Below are 15,619 nucleotides of genomic sequence, written 5' to 3' on the forward strand. Positions count from 1 at the left end.
TAGCGTCTTAGTCATTTTCACCAGTCTCTTCTTCTCGTAGAATTTCTATGAAATGTATGTAGGTGTAGCTCAATCTATTCTTCATGTCTTTTAACTACCCTTTCATGTTTTTCTTTCTCTTTTTGGGCAGTGCTCGGGGAAAATGTCTCAGAACTCTCTTCCAATTTACTAATTCTCTCTTTGACTGCATCCACCCAGAGGTTGTCCATCTGTAGAGGGTCTTCCTTCCTTTCCTTCCCTCTTTAATGAGTACTTTTAATGCAATGAATATTTTTCACTCCCAGAATTTGTAATTGTTTTTTTTCCACATCTGACTCTTTTTGTTTCATAATGTCATGTTTCTTCTTCATCCTTTTCTTCATCGATTACAGCTTCGTTGAAGTGTAATTGACATATAATGTTCCATTTGATAAGTTTTGACAAATGTACATACGTATCATCACAACCACAAAGATAACAAACATGTCCATTACCACCCAAAGTTCCCTTGTGCTCCCTGATCTCTTCCTCCTGCTTCTCCTCACACCTCCCATCCCCAGTCCACAGGCAACCAGTGAGTTACTTTCTGTCACTATAAATTACTTCGTATTTTCTAAGATTTTATGTAAATGGAATCAAATAAAAGCCAGCTATGTCTTGTTCCTTTCACTCAGTGCAATTATTTTGGGATTTATTCATAGCAATGTGTGTACCATAATTCATTCCTTTGTATTGGTGAGTATTCCATTGTTTGGATATGCCACAATTTTTCTATCTACTTGTTGATGGACATTTGGGATGTGTCTAGTTTTTGGCTATTACAAGGAAAGCTGGTAAGAGAATTAACTCACTTATAAATCTTTGTGTAGACACATATGCTTTCATTTCTCTTGGGCAAATGCTTAGTAGTGGAATGGCTGGGTCACATGTTTAACTTTTAAGAAACTGCTAAACTATTTTCCAAAGTGGTTGCACCATTTAACATTCCCACCAGAAGTGTATGGGAATTCCAGTTGGTCCACATCCTTGCTTTGGTATGAACCATCGTTTTTATCTTAGTCATTCTAATAGGTATGAAGCAGTAGCTCATTGTGGTTTCAATTTGCATTTCTCTGATGACTAATGAGGTTGAACATCTTTTCATGAACTGATTTGTTAGCTGCATATCTTTTTTGGTGAAGTATCTGTTCAAATCTTTTCCTCATTTTTTAAATTGTGGAGTGTTTTTCTTATTGTTGAGTTTTGAAAAATATATTTGGAATCAAGTCCTTTACCAGATATATGACTTACAAACATTTCCTCCTAATCTGTGGTTTATTTATTCCTTCTCTTCATGGTGCCTTTTTAAGAGCAGAGGTTTTAAATTCAAACAAACAAATAAAAACCCATTGTCTTGATCTTTTTTATTTTTAATTCTTAAACTTTTATTTAATCCATCATTTTTTTAAATGGATGTTCTCCTTCCTTTATTTCTTTGAGGGTCCTAAGGCTGTGACCGCTAATTGTCCCTAATGATCTATTATCCTCTGCATTCATTGTAACAGAATACCTGGATGATAGCTGGGCAACTGACCACCTGTCATAGAGAATACATTTCGTGGCTTCCCCTAGCTAAGTTGTGGCCAACAGGATATAGGCGAAAGTGTCATCTGTCAGGTTTCTGAAAACTTCTTTAATAGATAGCTGATACATGCCCTTCTACCATCCTGCTGCTGGGAATGCAGAAGTGATGGCTGGAACTCTAGCTACCAGCTTGGACTGTGAGGATAATCTAAGCATTGAGATAGTGATGAGCTGAATCGAGCTTGGCTCCTTGAGCTGAATCGAGCTTGGCTCCTTTAGTGGAGCAGAGCCAGCTCACCAGGCCTTGCATGCATCCATAAAAGAAAACTTAATTCTTATTTTGCTTCAGCCTCTGTTATTTTGAATCTCCGTTATTCCGTCAAACCTACTTCTGATACAGACTCTGAACAGTTATTTAAATTCATTTTTAGAATACTCTTATTATTTTTATTTTAATTAGAGTGAATTTCATTTTTGAAGGCTGTCTTTTGTTTTTCAATTATAGTGGACATTCACCACTATGTTATATTAGTTTCAGGTGCACAGCACAGTGCCCAGACACCCACATAATTCATGAGGTGATCCCCGACAAGTGGAGCACCCACCCAGCGCACATACATAGTCATTACAATCCTATTGACGATATTCCCCGTGCTGCACTTCACATCTCCGTGACTATTTTGTAACTACCAATTTGTACTTCTTAATCCCTTCCCCTTTTTCACCCAGCCCCTCAACCCCCTTCCCTATTGATAACCATCAGTTTGCTCTCTGTATTTATGAGTGTGTTTCTGGTTTTTGTTGTTGTTTTGTTTTGTTGGTATTTTATTTGTTTTTTGGAGGCTGTCTTTTTAATGTTAACTTTCTTCAATAGTTTTAGAGATTTGGTCTGGAGGCTCATCTTGAGTAGGAGTCTGTCTGCCCATCTCTCTCTCTCTTTCTCTCTCTCTTTCTTTTTCTTTTCTTTCTCTTCTTTTTTGACTCTTATTGTAATAGGTTTGCTGGCAGAGTAGGCTGAGGCTCAAAGCATGAACTTTCAATTCAGCTGGATTGCAAGCTCCCTTCCCTCCTTCACACACGCATTCTTTACTGTTTGTCTGGATATTCACATCCATTCCGAGACTCTCCATTTGTTCACTACTCACAAATCTTCAAGCCCCAGATGTGAATACCTAACTTCCCACATGATATCTTCCCTGAGATGTCTCACGGGCATTGCAAACTTGTCTCAGGCCTCACCCATAAGCCTGTACCTCTCTCGTTTTCCCCAGCACAATATTAGAAACCATCATCCACTCAGGTTTCAAAAAGAGAGTCATCCCTACCAAAACCCATTAAGCAATGTACTTTATGGTATGTGAATTGTATCTCAATAAACCTGTTTTTGGTTTTTTAAAAAATAAAGTCACCCTTCATTCCTCCCTCTCTCCACCTCCCAATAATATCTCATCCCTCAGCAAGGCTTCCAAATCAGATTTTGCAACTACTCCTCTTCCCATTGCTTCCTGCTTCCAGCCTGATCTAAGACACCATCAGCTTTCTTCTAGACAAGTACGAGATCCTAACTAACCTCCCTGAGGTCATTCTTAACTCTCCACCAATTCTCCTCAAAGCAACCAGAGGAATCTTTTATCAATGCAAATCAGATTACTCACCAGATGGCATCTACGGTACTGCACTTTCAATAAAACTCGGACTTGGGGTCACAGCTTTCAAGGCCCCTATGCCCTGGTCCCTGGCTACTTCCCCAACTTCTCTTGAGCCTCTTTTTCCCCCTTAACTTTTCTGCAGCCATGATGATCTGAGAGTGAGCCTTTACACTGGTCAAGACGGCTGCCTACAACCTCTTTTTCCCCACTCAAAAAAAAAAAAAAATCATTATCATGAAATATTTCAAGCATCCAGAAATTACAAAGGATAATGCAGCTGATAGTCTGGCATCCATCAGCTCCAGCCAACGAACATTACCACCAGCCATGTTTGTCCCAGACCTCTCCCTCCCTCCTTTTGCTTCAAGAAAATACCAAGATACAGTTAAAAACCATCTCTGCCTCCAATTCATTCTCCTTCCCGCCCTCCAAGGGTAACCACCATCCTGAAGCTGGTAGGGAGCTTTCCCATTTGTACTATACAGGATTTTTCTAAAAACGATGTACAGAACTGTTTTGCATGATTGTAAAGTTTATAGAAATGGCACCCAAGGGAGCATATCCTTTTGTACCCTTTCCCCACTAAATTTTGCATAGCGGGTCCATTCTTGTCTTCTGGGTCTCAGTTTCGGTCACCTCCGCAGAAGAAGCTTTTCCTGACCTGAACTTACAATAGTTTCTCTTCTGCCACACACTGGCCTCCACATGCCTGTCCCCCATTCAGCATCATCTCTATGGCATCATCCTGTTACACCTTTTTAGAGACCTAATCACAGGGTGTATTTTTGTTATTGATGGTGTTTATCTCCTTATCGATTTGATAACTGTCTCCTTCACTAGACCATGAGCGAAAGAAGGGAAAGCACGTGGCTATGCTATCCTTGACAATGGCCTGGCCCTGGTTTCTTCCACAGCACACAGCCCATGGTAGCATATTGGTTGAATAAATGAACTATTGGATACAGAATGTTTTGCGTAAAAAGCAAGGAAATAAATTATACAGCGTTACTACTTTAGGAAAAATGAAATGAGTGGTGTGCTGGAGCTGCCTTGGACTGGCTAATGAGAGACGACCATAAAATTTTCCAGCATTTTGTGAAGCAGTTGTTAAACACAGGCATCATTAAAAATTAAATTCTATTAAGCTTACAATTCAGTAATTCTACTTCGGAAAAGGTAGTAAATACTCAAAGTTTACCACTTCCTAATAATTTTACTACATTTTACTATTATCTATGTTTTTGAAGCTACTCGGATCTACCGTATCTGTACAGCAGAAATACTATGTAATAGTTGCTGCTGTATCTCTGCCCAACTGCTCCTTCACTGCCTTCATGGTGGTCACACGAAACCAGCCATGATGGGAGCCTTCACACCCACACATTGGCACATACCCCGCCCCACACACCATCATTACCACCACGAGCATTTGCCACCACCCCGCTCTGTCTATGTTTTTATGTGTACCGAATGTCTGAGACACATTTCAAACTTTCGACTCTGATGATCTCTGGAGGGGAGGAAAGAGGGAAGCGGGATGAGGATTTTGCCTTTTTTGTCTACTTATGAGACTCTTCTGCCTTGTGGTTTAAAACTCTCAGACAAAAAGAGAAAACATGCAGCTCAGGCTTCTCCTCGCTGGCAGTCTCCCCAGAGGATGCCCCAGTCTTCAAGGACCCTCCCCTGGAATCTCATAGAATCCTGACCTTTATTACAATAATAATCCTAATCACTCTACATTATCCTTTTCTGATTGTTCTTCTCTCTTCTGGGGGAAAAGAGAAGCGTGTGTAGACCCTGAAGCCAGTAGCAGAAGCACCTAGTGGATTATAAGAGCCATGGAGCCACAGGAACCGGCTAGAATCTCGGCGTCATCACTTACAAGTGAGTGGCCTTGGGCAGGTGACTTTACTGGCCACGCCTCAGTTTCCTCATCTATAAAATGGGGTGAAAACCAACCTTGGCAGCACTGCTGAAATGACTGATGTGAAAGCTCTCAACAAAGGGTTACTATTGGCATTACGATCACGACTGTGACTATTCAGGAAGGGGCCAAATGTTAGTTATGATTAATTGTTAGCAGTGCGAGGTCCATGGGTCAACTTGGGGTTGCTGCAATCAGCTTTTTTTGCCGCTTCAACTGGGCAGAGAGACCCGGGCGGGAGCTGTGGGGGCCATGGGAGCTGCCTAAGGCCTCTGTTGGGGCTTCAGATCTGGAGATAAGCTGAGGGATGTTTCTTGGCTTATCTTTCCCACCAATCGCGATTTTCTCAAATTAAGCATTCATTCATTCATTCATTCATTCATTCAACAAATATCACGGAGGGAGCAGCTAAAGTGACAGCTCTGGGGATAAAATGGTGATCCAGGTAGAGAATATCATTGCTCTCATCATCACACTCACAGGCGAGGGATGTGAAGAGCCCACTGCAATATCCTGTGGTCTGTGGAAGTCTGTGGACGTCCCAGCTGGAGTCCTATAACGGGGAGTCAGTTGAGGACCTTCTTGGGGGATGTGGAATCTTAGCTGCAGTCTTTGAGAAGAGGAGGGCAGGGGTGTTCTAGGCAGAGGGAGCAGAGACTGGTAGGATCACACAGGGCATGTAGACCATGTCACATGTCACTGATGAGCCCAGGCTACCTTAAGTAGAGAGGAGGACATGGGCCTCCAGTCCTGAGATTGAGATGGTCCTAGCCACCTGGGGCCAGATGCGTGGGACCAAGCCCCCAGAATCCTGGTCTCCCAGAGTCCTTCCTCACCTTATCCCTCAATGTCAACTCCTTGGCCCCTCTGAGCCTGGCATTTCTGGGACCAGCCCAGGCTCTGAGCACTGTGATGTGGAAAGGACTTTGATAACCTGGACGTGACCAAAGAAGGGGGACCAGCATGGTAACGGGGTCTTCTCCCTTAGCCTGGGGAAGAAGAGGTCAGAGAAAGCAGAGCCATCACCAAATGTAGGAAGGACCACCACCTCATGGAGGCAGGATCGGGACCAGCATGCACTTAGGAAGATGGAGGCCTGAACTCAGCACAAAGAAAATGTATGCAGAACAGTCCTAACGTGGGTGCTCCAAAATGCAGAGCAGTCTTCCACTAGAAGGAGCAGCCTTGCAAGGTGGTGAGTTTCTTGTTACTAGGAGAATTTAAGCAGTAGCTGGATGATACTCCATCAGGGAGACAGAAGAAAGGATTTCCCCAGTGAGTGGAAATCTGTCCTAAATGACCTGTAAAAGTCTGTCAAAAACTAAGATTGTATGATTCTACGTAGCCAGATCCTCAGAAAATAATATGAAAGCATGAGTTTTGACCCCCTGGCTCAAGCACGGGCCATGGTAATAATAAAGGCATCAATAATAAAACATCAATAGCTGCCATTCATAGAGCAATGTCACGGTGCCAAGTCCTCTGATACATTGTCTCATGAATTCTCAACTCTATGAAGTAGTTGCTATTATTATGCCCATTGTACAGATTGGACACTGAGGTTCAGGGCTGTTAGGTAACTTGCCTGAGGACACAAAGGAAATACACAGGGAAGCTGGAGTTCAAACTTGGGTCTCTGCCACGTTCCTAAACACTCTGAGAGTGATGGAGGTTACCCACATGCTCCCTCTAATGACCTTGTCAGAATCAACCAGGAATGACCTGGAATCCTCTCTGAACTTCCAGCTTTTCTTCTGGTTTGAGCAAATTTGCTATGTGATGATTGGCATTTAATAAAAGGAATATTCTGCTTTGTGACAGAATGTCTGCTGCAGTCGAGGACTCACTGTTGAGCTCCCCTAAATGGTAACATAACCAGATGCTGCGGAGATTGGGTTTTCAAAAACCGGATAAGCTTGCAACTTTCCATAAAGTTTCCATCGAATCCATAAAGCATTCTGATTTTCAGCCCTGCACCTCTTCTTAGAACAAAGTGGTTACAAAAATGATTTGTGAAGCCATTCACAGTAGATAAAGCGCTTTTACACATCACATCTCAGATGCTCCTTCCGGAACCCCAGGAGACAGACAGCATCACCTCTGTTCTCCAGCTACTTCCCAGTCCATCAAATAGAAACACAGATAGATAAAGAGGCTGGCTTGAACTTGAACTTGAACTTGAACTCTGGCCTCTGCTCTGCCCGAAAGATGAAGTGAAGAACACTTAGGCTGGAAAGGGACCTCTGACATCACTCAGGCCTGGGTTCCTAACCTGCTGCCCATAGATAGGTTTCAGCAGGGAAAGGGGGTCCCTTAAAATGTGCGCAGCAATTTGTGAATATTGATGTATAACTTTCTAGGTGACTCAGAAATGCTCAAAAACCAGGATCTAACTCTTCCCGTCCCCATTTAACTGATAATGGAATTGGTACTTTCTTTTATCATTCTGAAACTCTCTCTTATCAAATTTCAAGAAAGCCCTGGAGACCTGGTAAATGAGGCATGTTTACACGCAATCCCAAATTCCACATCCAGGTTTCACATTCTGTAATTTCACTCACAACCCCCAGCCTTTCCTGAAACCCATGTGAAGCTAACTGGAGGTAATAAAGCTGACTGTGACCTGCTCAGCACCTTCTGTGCACCAGGCGTGCAACAAGCATTAGCACTCACAACAACGCTCTATGTTCCAGTCGATTATGCAACCCCATTTTATGAATGAGAACACTAAAGCTTGGAGAAAACAAGTCACTTGCCCACAAGTGGTAGGAAACTCTGAGTCCGGAGCCCAGTAACCAGCTCAGAGAGCTCTTCCCTTCCCAAGTTCCTGTACTCTGCCTGTAAGAGGCATCCAGCCTAAGAGCTAGCCTCAGGACCACCCACCCCCGACTCTGAACACACTTGACCTCACCGTTCTTGGTAGTGAATTTCACTGCTGGTAAAGCCGGTGAAGTGGCCCTGCGTCAAGAACAAACCCTGTCTCTTAGTTATGCCTTACACGAAAGGTTTTGGGGCAAAGATGGGAGAAAGACCCAGGAGATTCTGCCCATTTGGGAGGCAGCAAAAATGCAAATTCAAATGGCTGGAGAGAAAGGAGGAACAAAGTTCCAATATCATGCTCCAGATTTGAAGGGTCTTCCAGACGAACATGGCAGAGTGAAGCAGTTGACAGGGCTAGTGTGAGTTGTTCAGTACCCGACCTGCACATCCATCCTGGGTGCTCTCCCCGAGTAGCCAGTGAAATGAACAAAAGATAGAAAAAAAGCAGAGAGAAAAACCAAAGATCCACAAAAATCATGTCACACCCACTAGGACAACTAGAATAAAAAAGTCAGATAACCACAAGTGTCAGCAAGGATATGGAGATATCAGAGCCCTCATATATTATTGGTGGGAATATAAATGGCCCAGCTGCTCTGGAAAACAGGCTGGCAGTTTCTCAAATGATTAAACATCGAGTTACCATGTGACCCAGTAATTCCACTCATAGGTATATACCCAAGACAAATAAAAACATATGTCCACATAGAAACCTGTAAGTAAATGTTTATAGCCGCACTATTCATTATAGCTAATAGGTGGAAACAACCCAACTGTCCATCAATGGATGAATGGATAAACAAAATATAGTATATCCATGCAGTGGAATATTATTTGGCCATAAAAAATTATACAAGCTACAACATGGATGAACCTTAAAAAACATTAAGTGACAGAAGCCAGTCATAAAAGACCACGTACTATGTGATTTCATTCATATGAAGTATCCAGCACAGAAAAATCTATAGAGACAGAAAGTAGATTAGTGGTTGCCTAGGGCTTAGAGGGGGAGAGGGGAAGAGGAGGGATGATAGCCAAAGAAGAGTTTCTTCCTGAAGTGATGAAAACGATATAAAATTGACTGTGGTGATGGTTGTACATATCTGTGAATATACTAAAGACCACTGAAGTATACCCTTTAAATGGGTGAACTATATGGTATGTGACTTATATCTCAATAAAGCTGTTAAAATACGCATCAACTCTGCCAAATATCAGCAGCAACCAGACAAGGAAAAGGAAACAATCTTATACCATCGGCTTGAAAAGTATTCCCTACAGAAACCGGAGGTTTCCATGTATGTGGAGAAGACTAAGTGCATTTAGATATTCGTTTCTGGGGCTGGAGATTAGGAGCCTGAGCTTTGGTTTGAAGTCCTGGCCTCACTGTTAGCTGTGTAGCCTTGGACAAGTAACCTGGCCCTTTAAGGCTCAGTTTCCCAATCTGTAAATGGGGGATAATAAAACATGTTCTATAGTATGGTTGTGAGGATATGTGTCGTGTTTGTTGTCGCATACCAACCGTCCCCAGCATTTGCTGAGGACCCACCAGGGTTAAGGGGGCTAAATCAGGCTGCAGATCAGACAAGACCTCTCCTGGAGGAATTTTCAAACAGTAGGAAACCCGAAATCCCCCATTATTAAAGCTAGGAAGTTTCCTAGAAATTCTTGTTTCTCAACCTAGGGTCCTTGGACATATTCTCAAGATCCGACAGTTCTAAGAATATTTAATTCAATGCCTTCATTAAAAAAAACAATAACATAAAAGAAGATTTCCATGAGATTTTCACCCACACAAAAGTATTGTGCTGTGACTGAGCTGGCAACTGTGGCAGACGGAGTTCCCGGCCCCAGTTCTAGTCCCTCCCTAACCGATGATGGGCCACAGGATTCTATAGGAGACTCTGTCTTACAGGTGGGCTGTAGCCCTTCTTTGCTCCTTGTTCTTGGGTACAGCCGGGTGACTTGTTTGGTCAATGGGATGTTAATACATGTAATGCACACAAAGGTTTGAAATGCGCTTGTGAAGGTGGGCTTGCCCTCTGAGGCCTCTGCCTTTGCCAGGAGAAGAGCTTTCCCAGGGAGCCCCTGCCCCTTCAGTCTGGGTCCAGAACAAACACACATGGAGCAGATCCGGCTCCATGGGGAGGAGCCAGTCTCACCAGACGGCAGCGTGAGGCAGAGCAGCCCAGCCATACCCAGCTAAATCAGCCAAACCACAGTCAACCAGCAATCAAGGGGCAAGAATAACTGATGGTTGGTCTATGCCAGGGGGCAGCAAACTATGGCCTGCAGGCTAAATCCAGCCCACCACCTGTTTTTGTATGGCCCACCAGCTCAGAATGGTTTGTACATTTCCAAATAGTTAAAAATAAATCCAAAGAAGAATATTGCATCGTGGAAGAATTATACAGAATTCAAATTTCAATATCCGTAAATAAAGATTTATTAGAACCCGTCACACCTATGGCTGCTGTAATACCGCGACAACAGAATTGTGCAGTTGTGACAGTATACTGTATGGTCCACAAAACCTAAACTATTTCCTGTCTAGCCCTTTACACAAAAGTTTGCCAACCCCTGTTTTATGCCACTAAATCTAGACATAGCTAGTTACACAGTAACAGCTCACTGTACAACACCAGTTATTACTACTTAACCTCAGCCCGTGACAAAAGAACAGATGCAAACTTACTATGTACACGGTGCATTCTGACAAAGAAAAGACCAAGACACATCATGGGAGTTACACCAACAAAAGATTTCCCAGTGTTTCAAAAAGAGACAAACACAGAAAATAAAGACATCACGTGACACACGAGTGCACGCGTATGCCAAAGGCCTGTATCCGAATCGTCACCTCATAAACAGCAACTTCATGACAGTAAAACATAATCCAGCACACGGAGGTGACTGCATTAATTTGAATTCGGTTGGTTTGTGTAGTTCTCGTTGACTTTCTATTTGGAAACCTGTCTTGGCATTTAGAGTTGTTTAAAAGCTTTGGTGCAATGTGTTCGTCTAGCTTGATGTTTATACCTTTTTAAGTAATGTTAGAATAAAATTAATGTAATATTCATACGTGAATATTAAAAGTCACCTGAACACAACACAAATGAGAAACACAATCACAATAGAAGTGATGAGGACACAAGGAATGAAGGTCAAGTTAGGAGCTGTTTTATACGGAAACACTGGACAGTTCAGAATAGTTTTTCATGCTTTACCTTTGTTTTAACATAAAAATTTGAGAATCACAGACTCAATTCCAGCCAGGACTCGTTCACCAGCATATTATATTCTGGGGAGAATCTTTGGTTTGGTTTGTGATCCAATAACCAAACTTCCAGCATTTATAAAATAGTTACACAAGTTGAGTTCATTGAACGCTTCTGGTATTATAAGTAATCTTAGGATCGAGGTACATTATTTTTATTCCTGGAAAAAGATGATATTGAACCAATAGTGCCTTAAGATCCATAATATCTTAGAACAGGATAAAAGTGACTTTTCTAGCATCATCTTCAACTTTTCCCTGTAAGCGCACTTTACTTCTGCTGTACCCTATTACTATTCCCCATCTCAATATTATATGTGTGCCCCCAGGCCTTTGTACATGCTCTGCCCACTGCTTGCAATTACGTGGCCCCTCAATTCCTGACTCCATAGGCCACTCATTTCAACTCATCCCTCAAAACCTAGTTCAGGCTTAGCAGCAAGGAAACTCCAGTAACAATGTGCACACCTATTCCCCAGAGATCCTAGTTTCTACACACCATTTCACACTAAAATAAATTAGAGCTCCTAGGAGATAGAGCTGGAACATCTCTTTGCAACAGAAAGAAAGGAAGTGCTAAAATAAGAACAAGAAGCCAGTCTGAACAAGCTCCCACTGGCCAAATCTAGGGCAATTTAAACATCAAAAAGAATAATGAAAGTAATGGACTAGAACACATTGAAGGGAAAAAAAAGAATTCAGGAGTCCATACTGATACTAAAAATAATTTTTAAATGGGGAAGCGGGTGGGGGATAAGTCTGAGCACTCTTGTAAACAGAAGAATGTCAAGTAATAAATGTAGAAGGAATGGTTAAAAAATCATTTTAAGCCATGAATAATAATTGATACAAGCAAGAATCATCAATAGTTGTTAAAACCATATGGTAAAAACAAGGCAAACTGACATCCTGTGCCTCCTGATGTCTACAGTGAGAAAGACACAGTATCGTCTGTACCAAAAGTCTATAACCTGAATCTATCATGAGGAAACAAGCCGACAAGTTTAAACTGTGGAACATTCTGCAAACAACTGGCCTGGACTCTTCCAAAGTGTCGATATCACGAAAGAGAAAAAACAATGCAGGGGAATGTTCTAGAATAAAGAAGACTAATGAGACGTGACAACTAAATGCAATGCATGATGCTTGAGTGGGTCCTGGGTGGGGAAAAAACTATAAAGGACATGACTTCGGGCACTTGGGAAAATCTAAATATGGATTGAAGTGAGACAATATTCTCCCCGTTGTTAAATTTCTTGACTGTATATATTACGGTTATATAGGACAAGTGTCAGCATACTACTGCCTGCAGGTCAAATCCAGCTCCCATCCATTTTTATATAGCCTGTGAGCTAAGCATGGGTTTCGTAGTTTTTTAATGAATAAAAAAAAATTGTTTTCATATTATTTTATTTATATGATTTTCAAATTTACATGAAATTCAAAGTGTTCAATGTTCATAAATAAAGTTTTATTGGACCACAGCCACACTCATCCATTCATGTACTGTCGATGGCTCCTTTCGCCTTAACAATGAAAAGAGTTGACTCGTGGTGACACAGACGGTATGACCCATAAAGCCTGATGTCTGTCCCTGTATCTCAAACAGTTCAGAAGAAAAACAAACAAAAAAGGATGTGCTTGTAGGTATATTGAGAGCTATAAAGCAATTGTTATAAAACGTTAGCGATAGGTGAATCTAGATGAAGAGTGTGTGGGAGTTCATTATACTATTAGAAATTTTCTACAGGGTTGGAAATTTTCAAAATAAAGAGTTCACAGAAATTGAAACAAGCACAAAAAGCACTTGCTCATGATGGGGCACACATACAAGCCCAACCTGTCTCAACTATCCCTTCTTTGCTTCCTGGGTAAGCCCATGATTCTTCCCTTCTCTGAGCTCCCCTACACTTGGTACAACGTGCCTGTTGGCCCTGATATCTCGTGGCACTGCAGATAATCTGCTTACACTTCTACCTATCCCCGTTACTCTGGGGTTTTCAGGCTGTTCTGGAGGGCCTGCCACGAACGTTTGCACATTCAATTTGAAGTTTTAAAATAAATGCTCGTTTAACGATGGAAGCTGAAATGGAAAACACTGCAACACCATTTCACGTGCTTCTCCCCAGAACAGTAGGGGTCTGGTGGGTGGAGAGGCTGCCTGCCAGCTGGTGAGCCGTCTCACCACAGAGCATCCTCCTTAGAAGGAGCCCCGGGTTGTCTTCTGTCCGGTAGCAGTACCCAGAACGGGTGACTTCCTCAGGAGCTACCTGGAACTTCTCCCATTGGGGACAGAACGCACTGGTAGCTGACCAGTGCCTTTTCGCTGTGGCTGCCAGATTTTGGACCCCAAATGCACCTACTGGTCATTATGGTATATGTTATTAGGCTCATTCCTGGCTCCATGTAGGGCCTCCACCCTTGTTTTTCCTTCTTCTCTCTCCCAGTTTTAATGAGTTATCATGTTATAGTTTATGTATCCTGCTAGGCTGCCCTAAAAATCCCGTCTGGAACAAGACTGGGTCTAAGTGAAAATCTGAACTAGAAACCCTGTGCCGGCCTCCTCTCTCTTCTGCCTCTCCAGCAAACCCCCGGATGCAGGCCCTCCTTCAGGGCCTCATGCCTGCAGGTGGCCTGGCAACCTTGGCAATGCTTGGTGGAGGTGATAATTTCTAATGAGATGAGAAAGAAGATGGAGGGGCATTTCTTTTCTAAACAGCCAGACACGAGTGCAAAACTCCTTGTAAGGAGACCAGACCATGAAAGAAAGGTACAAAAGGGAAATGGCCATTTGGTCCATCTAAACCGAGGCAGTGTCCCTAACACAGTGTGTCCCTGCACACAGTGGGACCCGCTTTCCCTCTGGTTGAGGGGAGATGGAGAGGGCACTTGTGCTGGGCAGGAAGGATGAGGAGAATAGTGAACCAAGGCCAGGAGGTAGGAACACGAGGGATGAGTGAGGGAGGTGGTGACGAACAGGAGGCAAAATGAGAGGGCGGGTTCTGAAGTCAGACTGCCCCGCGCAGCGACTTACTAGCTGTTTAGCTTCGTGCAGGATGGCTCACTCTCTCCAGGCCTCAGTTTTCTCAGCTGTGCGGTGGATAGAATATCTACCTCACCTGAGGCATTATTTGGATCAAATGAGATCATGCTATCCAGTGCAGAGCGTGGACCCAAACAGAGTATGTGCTCAATAAACATTAACGGCTGCGCTGCCCATTAGCACCACCATGATTTCTATTGGAGAATACACACTGAAGAGTTGTGGAGTTGTGGAGGAAATGTGTTGTGTTGGATGGGGGCCAGAGTTTTTGAAGTCAGGCAGAAGGTCAAGAAAGGACATCAAGCATGGCTTTGGGACAGGATTTGACAAATGAAGGCAGCTTATTTAGGATGTGGGGTTTCCAGATACTCATCCAAAATCAGGGCCGTGGTTCAGCCCACCATTTCCCTCTCTCCCATCATTCAGCAGCTTATTTAGGATGTGGGGTTTCCAGATCCTCATCCAAAATCAGGGCCGTGGTTCAGCCCACCATTTCCCTCTCTCCCATCATTCAGCCAACCCGTCCTCTGACACACACTGACACACACACACACACACACACACACACACACGTCCTGCTTTCTGGAGCCATTTTGCACATCTGTTCTCTCCAGGCTTTCACCGCCTTCAATGCCTCTCATTTCTCTGGATCACAAAGGTCAAAGTCTCCACAGGTTCCTTGGACCTCCAGCCACGCCCTCCCCTCACCCATCCACATGCTGCAGCTCTAAGGCCCTAGGAAGCAACCTCCAGGGGAGCAAGAATCTGGCCTCTGGCTCCACCCCTGCACTGCAGGCCACACCCACTCCTGAGGGGTGGAGCTGGTCCAGGACCAGGTTGCAAACTCTAGAGCTTCCTAGCCTCCCTTTTCTCCAGACCCCAGACTCCCCCAGGCTGCAAACCTGGGGAAGCTGCCTGCTTGACAGACCCCAACCTGCCAGGCTGGGCTGTCCCCAGGTGTAAACTCTGCCTCTGGTGGGGAGAGGAGGTAATCCCAACAGCCCTTCCTGGGCATAGCCCTAAATTTTCTGCCCTGAGGTTTTCCTTACAGGCTGAGAAACCATCAGCCTCCTCTGGTGAACTTCTACCCACCCATCCTTCAAGACCCATCTCCAATCCTCCTTCGTCATGTCTCTGCTTAAAGCCCCCTGGCATCATGGAGAGGCGCCATCTTTGAAGGAGCCCAAGTCTATCACATACCAGCTACGGGACTTGGGGACCACTTAACCTTTTCAGTCTCTGTTCCCTTATCTGAATGAAAGGGGCAGCGACCTCCACTTGCAGGACTGTTTTGAGGAGGAATGCTGTATGCACCTGGCATATAATAATTGCTCAATGAGCAGCCAGAGTTCTAAAACAAGGCA

The 15,619-nt window shown here is 43.5% G+C and overlaps 1 protein-coding gene across 6 annotated transcripts in view; it reads right to left on the reverse strand.

Moving 5' to 3' along the window:
• Window positions 1-15,619, reverse strand: part of PRDM11 (PR/SET domain 11) — an 87,107-nt gene that overhangs the window by 31,311 nt on the left and 40,177 nt on the right. The window lies entirely within an intron of this gene.

Source organism: Rhinolophus hipposideros (assembly GCF_964194185.1).
Source record: "Rhinolophus hipposideros genome assembly, chromosome: 10".
Taxonomy (NCBI): Eukaryota; Metazoa; Chordata; class Mammalia; order Chiroptera; family Rhinolophidae; genus Rhinolophus; species Rhinolophus hipposideros.